The sequence below is a fragment of the Centruroides sculpturatus genome, unplaced genomic scaffold (assembly GCF_000671375.1).
Source record: "Centruroides sculpturatus isolate CEXI.00-Female unplaced genomic scaffold, Cexi_2.0 scaffold11, whole genome shotgun sequence".
Lineage (NCBI taxonomy): Eukaryota > Metazoa > Arthropoda > Arachnida > Scorpiones > Buthidae > Centruroides > Centruroides sculpturatus.
In genome coordinates, this window is record NW_019384501.1 from 292,727 (window position 1) to 301,528 (window position 8,802).

General features: G+C 32.0%; 1 long non-coding RNA gene across 2 annotated transcripts; it reads left to right on the forward strand.

Moving 5' to 3' along the window:
- The first annotated feature begins 3,716 nt into the window (after window positions 1-3,716).
- Window positions 3,717-7,230, forward strand: LOC111622063. 2 transcript variants are annotated; one of them, XR_002756189.1, is made up of 4 exons: window positions 3,717-3,851; window positions 3,922-4,421; window positions 4,486-4,527; window positions 7,080-7,230. It is a non-coding gene; the product is annotated as an uncharacterized LOC111622063 (long non-coding RNA). The 2 variants fall into 2 exon arrangements; XR_002756188.1 differs by lacking the exon at window positions 7,080-7,230 and having other exon boundaries at window positions 4,486-6,683.
- The last annotated feature ends 1,572 nt before the right edge of the window (window positions 7,231-8,802 follow it).

Below are 8,802 nucleotides of genomic sequence, written 5' to 3' on the forward strand. Positions count from 1 at the left end.
ATTCTAGAAAATGTGCTAAAAATAAATACAGAGGTTATAAAAAACCTCAGTACTTATTTTGTCCCATAGTTTATGAAAACTGTAATGTGCAGTTTGGAAACATTTCTAAACATTTCTACCAATTCTAGCATCTAACGATTTCCCTTGCTGGCGTGTGATACAAAGTCGCATAAGCGCAGATTAACTTAGGGGACAGACCGTTACAATCACATGAAACTTACTTGTCGCTTATACTATAGTATTAGCTCAATCGGTCCCAGGCAAAGAGTTTCAGTGTTAAATTAGCCCCGAACTTTGCTTTTCATTGTTTTATGAATCTTTTCTTCTTTATTCAGCCTCTCCTTGTCATTTCTTAAAATGTAAATATTTGACAGTCTCTTTAATATAATTTCGAGATTTTGGGGTTTGCCATTTTTTTTATAAGACTCTTTATACTCTTATTAAAGCAGTCATATACAGGATATCTTATGAAAACCTATAATTAAGAATAAAAAAAAACTATATTGGGATTATCAAAAGAAACACCCAAGGAAAATAAGTATAATGGAAAGAAAGAGATCTGTAATACGGTACCCATCTATATCACAAGCAGTTAAATGGTATAAAGAGGATATAGTTAAGGCTTTACACTCTGAACTGTAGGAATGAGCGATGGAAAATTGAATGTATAGAAGAAAATTTGTAGATCAATGCATTAATTCCAGTGACACAGAAGAATTACCAACAACATGGAAGTATTAATGCATCGTAAAAAAGAGATTACTACATGGGAACTCTTTGATTTTTTCTAACCTTATGGACTACAGGATATTTGTTTATTTTATCTAGGTTCTTTATTTTATTTCACTTTACATTACGTTAACTGTAACACAAATATATAAAAAAATATATAAATACATTTATATACATATATAAATGTAAGCAGTCGAAAGTTCTATCGTTATTAAGTTCTATTTTGAAATGTTCGATAATCACTATTCAAAACGGTCACACATGAATATGGCCTATAAAATTGGCCGAAAACGTTTGTGTATGTTTAAAAAAGTATTCTCAGAGGTTATAAAGTGATTAGTAAATAAGTAATCACGTCTCTTTGCTGGCCGAATTTTGATTATTAAAAACAATTTGGCCTACTATGAATTCGACTAAGATATATTCCATAATGTATATTTAACAAGATTTATCTAAAGTGTAACTTAAAATAAGTTATTAATTCATATAAATAAATAAATTATTATTATTATTAGTTAGTTTATAAGTAATAAAAGTTTCTACTTACCAATGAGGTAAACTGTGAGAAAGAATAACTGTTCGAAACGAAACTGCCTACATATATTACAGCCGCCATTGTGAACATCATTTTTAATTTGGGTTCCGAAATAACGAATATCGCGGCATAAGAAATAAAACAGGTAACATACAGAAAATGCGCATATAGTATAGGCTGTAGCTGGACCCAGTTGTCGTTAATATTTTTGATTATTTCCCACAGTTCGAAATGTTTCTGGATAGTCTCTTCCAATAACTCTTGCAGGGAATTTATTCTAATGTGTAATTCTGCCATTTCTTTCGAGAGATTAACAAATCTCATAGCGATAACGTAAAGAATCATTGCAGACATCGTGATGAAAGATACTATTTGACCTCCAAAATATGATAGCCATACTGCGTGTGCCAGAGAGCATACGAATGCTTCGGTTTCTGAATCGCCGTATTTTCTAATTTCTTCGAACATGGAGATTACTGCAATTGAAATAACTAACATGAGAGTTACAAGCAACCAAAAAAGAAATGCCGGAGCATATTTATGAAGATTTTCGACAACAACTTGTTCGGCATCGTAACTGCTCTTGACCGAATGGATTGTAAGTTTCTTTCTCTTCAAGATACTAAATTGCATAGCGATGTACATAGAAGAAAACCAACACGCTACTGCCGCTTCCAGTGCATAATCATCGTACATCTTAATAACTCGTAAGCAATATAGATTAAGATTGAAAATTCGTACGGCGAAGAAGAATGCCACCGACCATAGATAAATTTCGATAAATGTTACATAAACTTTGAATGCAATGGACGAAAGAGAATTAGCATTTCTGTTTTTCTCGATGTTTATACATTGACAAGGCTCTACAAAGTCGAATCCAAATGCTTTTCCACCTTCCAAGAAAGGTCGTACAATGTAATGGCAGCAGCGTTGTCGCAAATGAGATTCCATTCTTTAATTTTTAGATATCAGATAATGTGGAACAGAAACCAGAACTGAGAATACGGTCTTAATACTCAGATAAAGTTATGCAAATTTCGAGAGAACGATTTATTCTTAGTCGATTAATTTGCTGATTAGCGTGTGATACAAGCAATGTTATCAAGTATCTCCGGCCATTTATAAATTATGCATCTTAAGACTGGCCTGACCCCCTATGGATGGTTCCGCCAGCATCGCTTTCCTTAAAGGAAATAAATATATATGTGTACTGGTAGATACCAGTAGTGGTAGAATATTAAACATACTGGAAAATTACGTATTTGTCTTTCTTAGCATTATTTGCTATTGTTATTTGCAAATAACCATAGCGTTTGCTATGTATGGAATGAACAAATATTACTATTAAATACGAAATTTATGTATGAGAATAAGTTATTCTGATGAAATACCGGATCATGGTATTTTATGACCATAATTCCTAACTGAAATTTATTTCTAGCAAACTTATTTGTTTATGTTAAATTTACAAATAACTGAGGCTTAAGAATTTAACAAGACAAATTTTATAATTTTATATTTTGAACTTTATTGTAGAATAATATTCTTTTCACATTTCTAGTAATTAACATATTATCCTGTCAAATTATTACATATAGATAGTATTAAATTCCTCGTACTGTGGTAGGCCTACTCAAATTTCTGAAGCGAGTGATTATATAAATTTATTCGCGAGTCACGCACATTAAAGAGCAATCTCTACAATCTTAAAAATTTTATTTTCGAATTCATTGTAAGTCATATCAAGGTTATTGCAAATGTCTGTAGTTGTAAAACTGAATTACGCGTACATTTTTATATAATTACTTACTATTATTTATATTAAAGTTTGGAATATTAATTTTAAACTTAAGAATCTGTGGTGTCGCCAGGATATATCAAAGAAAGGATAGTTTTATACTTCTTCTCTGAGAAACTGAGAAAAATCTGCATGCTACCACGCGACTGTCACATGAATATATCACATGAGTTATCCTGAAAACTATTCTCTTATGAAGTTATTGATGGCTGAAAAATACTTGAAATTACATTAAAAACACTGGTAAAACAAGATTGAAAAAGTGGAGCTCAGCAGAAACATCTAAATAAAGGAAACTTTTGAAAGTTGTGGCTTTAGAATAGCGGAAGCAAGTTTGACAGTAAGACTCAAACATGTGAATATAGTACACATTACACAGACTACAGCTACAGAAAGTTTTGGAGGAAGCAGTCATCATAATAATAAATCAGAAAGATAACCATAGTCATAGAAAAAAGGCTTCGAGCATTACTTTGTGTTTTAAAGTCGTTGCACTACATTAATTTGGTTGAACGTTAGAACATCTTTGAGCAGTACCAGCGAAAGGAGTTTGGGCTTGCTTCTCCTACTTCAAGATTCGATACCATATCCCCAGAGGGCTATGCACCTGAACTCTCGGCCATTTGGAATTGAGAAATCACGTAAAGAATGTCAACAATTGATTGACAATATTTCTATTCTTCGACAATAAGTAGTATTCAAAGTATTACAGTATTTATTTTTCTTTGTTAACAGGGAAAGAGAAGGCAAGCATTTGCAGAGCTCGGTTTTCAAAGAATATTAAAAGTAAGGAGAACTTCTAACAGAGAGTAAATTATCCAATTATATAAAGAGGAAAATAATCTCCGTTTTTAAGATCGCTCGCACTAGAATCCGCATAGAAATGAATGAGACTCCGCCGATTCTAAGCGCCGGTTTATTGGGAATGATGGAAGATTCGCTCTGAGGACAGGTATATAACATTAAGTCAAGTCAAGCACCATGGAAGCTACAATGTTTTTCAGTTTCAGGACAACGACGCAAGACAACGCATTGACATCGAATTCAACCCGTGGAGCACCATAAAGGTTCTGGTCACTTACTATTTGAATCTCCCAATGTAACAGGACGTGAATCACGTAGACCATATCATCCGATCAACTATGTTGCTTATAGAGCATAGCTCTATAAGCTCCAGTTGATTAAATCATTAATGTAAACATTAATGAACATGGGTCCAGGAATGGAGCTTTTAGACATGCTTTGGTTTACAGTAAATTAGTCTGTATAATTGTAATGACATATTCTGCATAGGGCTTTCTATAAATTATGGCTTTTATATGATATATGGTTGGTATAAAAGATCTCTATCTGCAGGTTAGTTTCACATTTTGCTTTAAAAAACAATTTAAGGTTGGTAACAAGGTTTTCTCTTTTTTAGAGGACACGACGACTGACATTTGGGTGTTTAAAGACCTTCGGGGTATAAATTCATGTTCTGTTTGATCTACAATTATTTATATTTATATTTTTAATGCAATCTTTACTCGTTGCTATATTTATTTTAAATTGACAAATTTTTATCAAAATTTTTACCCCAAAAACATTTGATTAAAATATTAATAACACAATAATTAGATTTTTGCCATTGATTTCAATTTAGTAAATTAATCGAATAGCAACGAATAACCAGTTTTATTCCCTGATGTTAATCTGTCAAGCAATCAGGGTCAGTTTCTGGAAATCAAAAAACTACCACAAAATGAGTGTCACCTTGACGTGGCTTTGTGGCTTAATGTGTGAAAATTTTATCAAGTTTTACACATAAGGTTTTCCACAGACTAAGTACACTCGACAGAAGTATTTCGAAACAATTTAATTTTAAAATCATACAATACAAAAAAGCAGTAAGGACAGGAAACAACAAGACAGGAAACTCATATGTTGTTTATAGACTTAACGAAGGCATATGATAATATCCCAACATCAAAACTATGGGATTAAAAGAGATAAATATTAATAACACACTTATTAAAGCATGAAACTGGAAGAAAGAGAAAAGATTGAGAGATGTGAGCTTTACAATTATCTGTAATACAAATTCATCAAGATGGAAGAGATGCATTAGAAATTAATACCTGTACATTAATACAAGAATAGCCCAAGGTAAGAGAAAAGTTAAAAAATTAAATGGAATATGATGGAGTGAAGAAATAACTAGATTTAAAAAAAAGAATATATAATGCTATTGTTAAAAACATTCTATTATACGGAGCGGAGGCATGGAGAATGGCTGGAGAAGACAAAAGTAACAACAGTTGAAATGAATGTATTGAGAAGATCGTGCAGAATCTCGAAAAGAGAAAGAATAACTAATGAGAGGATCAAAGATCTAGTGAGATTAAAGGAGACGGTTTTGGAAGAAATACAGAGGAAACAACTTATTTGATTTGGACATGTAAAAAGAATGAGTAATGAGAGACTCCCGAAAATTTCAAAATACATTCCACAAAAAAAAGGGAAATAGAGGAAGACCTACGCGAACTTGGTACGACGAATTAAAGTTAGCAGGTAGTGAAAACGGGATTAAAGAGGAATGGTGTATGGATAGAAAGAGATGGAAAGGATTCCTGGAGATCGGAAGGCGACGTCATACACCATAAACCGAAAATAGATAGATGGTGTTATGACATGTTCATTGCAAGTTGACAGTAGTATGTGTAGTTTTGCTCATAGTTTGCAACTTTCGATGATAAGGATGTTGCGAAGAAATTATTAAGAATTGGTAAGTGCAATTTGGTTGTCTGGCATTTCAAATGTTTATGCAGTTGCAACAAGTGCAACAAATTCGCTTATCAGGAAGGTCACAACTTTCCTAAATATAAATTGATTTAATCATAGAAACTCATTAGAATTTAACACTTCAAATTATTGAAGGATTTCAGAAGCAAAGAGAAGCGATTATAAATGATATCTACGGCAAAAATATCACTAAAAATTCTGAAGAGAACACTACTATATCAATTTCAATTTGTTACTCAATAACTTTTTAGAATTGGAAGAAAACTGAAAAAACAAGTAACTTTTCAAAATATATTTTGAATTAATATAAAAACCCTATTTAAGATAAAAATAGAATGTAGATTGCTGTATCTCTTTTGCCTGTTTAACTGCTTTATACCGGTGATGCAAATAACTAACAATACGAATTCGTATTATTGAAACTGGAAAGCTGGCAGAAAAGCTTTAAATCGCTACTATATAATCAAAACAGAAAAGTTACATCGAACTGTTTCTAGAAAATGCGCTAGATACAGTGAATTTAAGAGTATATTCCGAGCTCCTTTTCTCTTCGCTTAGTTGTGTGTATCGTCGTCTGAGCACGGAATTTAGAACTTAGTTTTCTAATTACTTATTATTAAATATTTACCGTGCCAAATACTAAAAATTCTGGTATCTAATTTCTACAAACAGAAAACAAAAGAAAAGTGAATTAAACAAAAAAAATCAAATAATTATAACACAAAATCTATATGTAAAATTGAATTTAAAACTGCTTTTCTGTTATCGTTTAATTCAGAAATACAAGCAGTTTCAAATTATATTGTACTTTCAAATCATTCCTAATCCATTTATGTCTTAAGAGTTTCTCCATAAGAATTTGTTCGAAATCTCTTCATACATTACATTTATCCATAAGCAATCTATAGACAAATGTGATGAATGAATAAGGTAACTTACAATCAATAAGAAGATTTAAAGTACTTAAACTTTAAATCTCCTTATTCATTGTATCTATACCGGTATTTTTCAGCATTAAAATCGTGCACGCCTTTAATACTCGTACATTTAAATAGATTAGTTTATCGTCTTTTCAAAGAATATTCTTTAAGTTTATTGTTTTAATAACTATAAATCATCTAAAATTTTTAAGTATTTAATCTTGGTTTGCGAAATTCATGTTATAAGTAATATATTTGATATAATATATAGTGTGATGTTTTAAAACATGTGTTAATTCATGTTACGTGAAAGGATTTAGGTTTGATGAGATAAAGTAAGATTTGATAGTCAAAATAAGGCTTGATGGAAAAGACTAAAGCGATTTCCCAAAGGGATCTCTCTCTGGAGAACATTCTATGGAAAACTCGCTCCAATTTAAGTGTAAGACACGTACCAGGAAACTTCAGCCCTTCAGTTAAAATTAAATGTATTATGTAATATAACTGATAAATTAATGTTTAAGTACATAATAAAATAAAAAAGAAACTACGTGTGATATGACCTGTATTATGAAAACATAACATGGTAATGCGAAAATTTAAAATAAAATATCTGTCTGCATGCTTTTTATACACTTCTAAACTAGTGTTGCAACGAATAGTATATTCGGCCTCAGGCCGAATAACGAATATTCGGCCAGAAGCGTGGCCGAATAGCCAAATATTTGGCCAAACTATTCGGCTCGATTAACGCACGTACGAAAATTGGCGCGCAAACCGCATTATCGTAAGGACCCTGCTCTCTATTGGCCCTCTATCACTACGCTTCGCGTTAATTCTTGACAGTTGTAGCGGACAGAGAAGAGTGTCATGGAAGTATGTGATAAATGATGATATCAAATGTGGATAACGATGAAATGACCTACAGTATACGTGTAAATAACGGAAAAAGAAGAGAGGAGGACTGCGAAGCGAAAATGTGAAAATAAATATGAAATTGAGTCGATAACATAATCGAATAAGTCGAGGCAGCTTATTGGCTCGAAATTCGTGGCCGTCAATGCCAAACAATTGTTGTCATAGACTTCGGAAAACTAAGTGCTTGTAATGAAAGTCACTTAGCTTGCACGGGCGAAAGCCTGAGGCCATTCGAGCTACCGAGCTGTCTCGAATATGTGAAATCATAAGTGTGACTTATACTGTCGTCCTCTCTGTCTCTTTTCTCCGTTATCACCAGGCTACGAGTCACGTAATTATAAAATGGAAAAACTACGACGGAAAAGTGACGAATCGAAAGTATCGCGAGCGCGTATTATGATGTATGCAAAGGCATACATGGATTAGAGCGATAGAGGAAAGAGAAAGGGAAGAGCAAAGACGAGCGCTTAAAAAGAAGGATAGGCAGGGTCAGACCCTCGGATGTGCGACGATTCTCGAACGAATAGGTGTGTACTTGTGCTGATCTTTGTAATTATAAATTGTGAATACATGTGACTAATATTATTTTCTTTTTTGTTTTGTGCATGTTAAAATTTATAAATAAATATAAACAAACAACACTAACCCGATAACATTAAATCTAAATACCAAAATGATTAATTTACTGTGTTTTTGTTATTTCTTAATCCTGTTTTTAGGTATTCGGTATTCGGCCTATTTTTCGGCCTATCTGCAGTAAATTTTGATGCAGCTAATAATGAATATAATTTTTTTTAATTAAAATGTAAAATCATGTTATTTATTTAGAATATATTTTGATTTATTTTAAAGGAAATATTTTCGACGAAAATATTACTAAAACTAACACTACTATCAAAAAGGAATGTTTTTCTAGTGAATATTTCCATTTTATGATAACTTATTATTTAGTTTGGTGCAGATATATATATATTTATAAAGATTTTATCTAGTAACAAAACAGATTTATAGACATTCCCAACACAAACAGATCTTAACAGGTACCAAGTCAACAAGATATAGAATTCTATTGATCTCAATCCATTTCTCTTAATGGAAGACTCTTAGAATCGTTATTT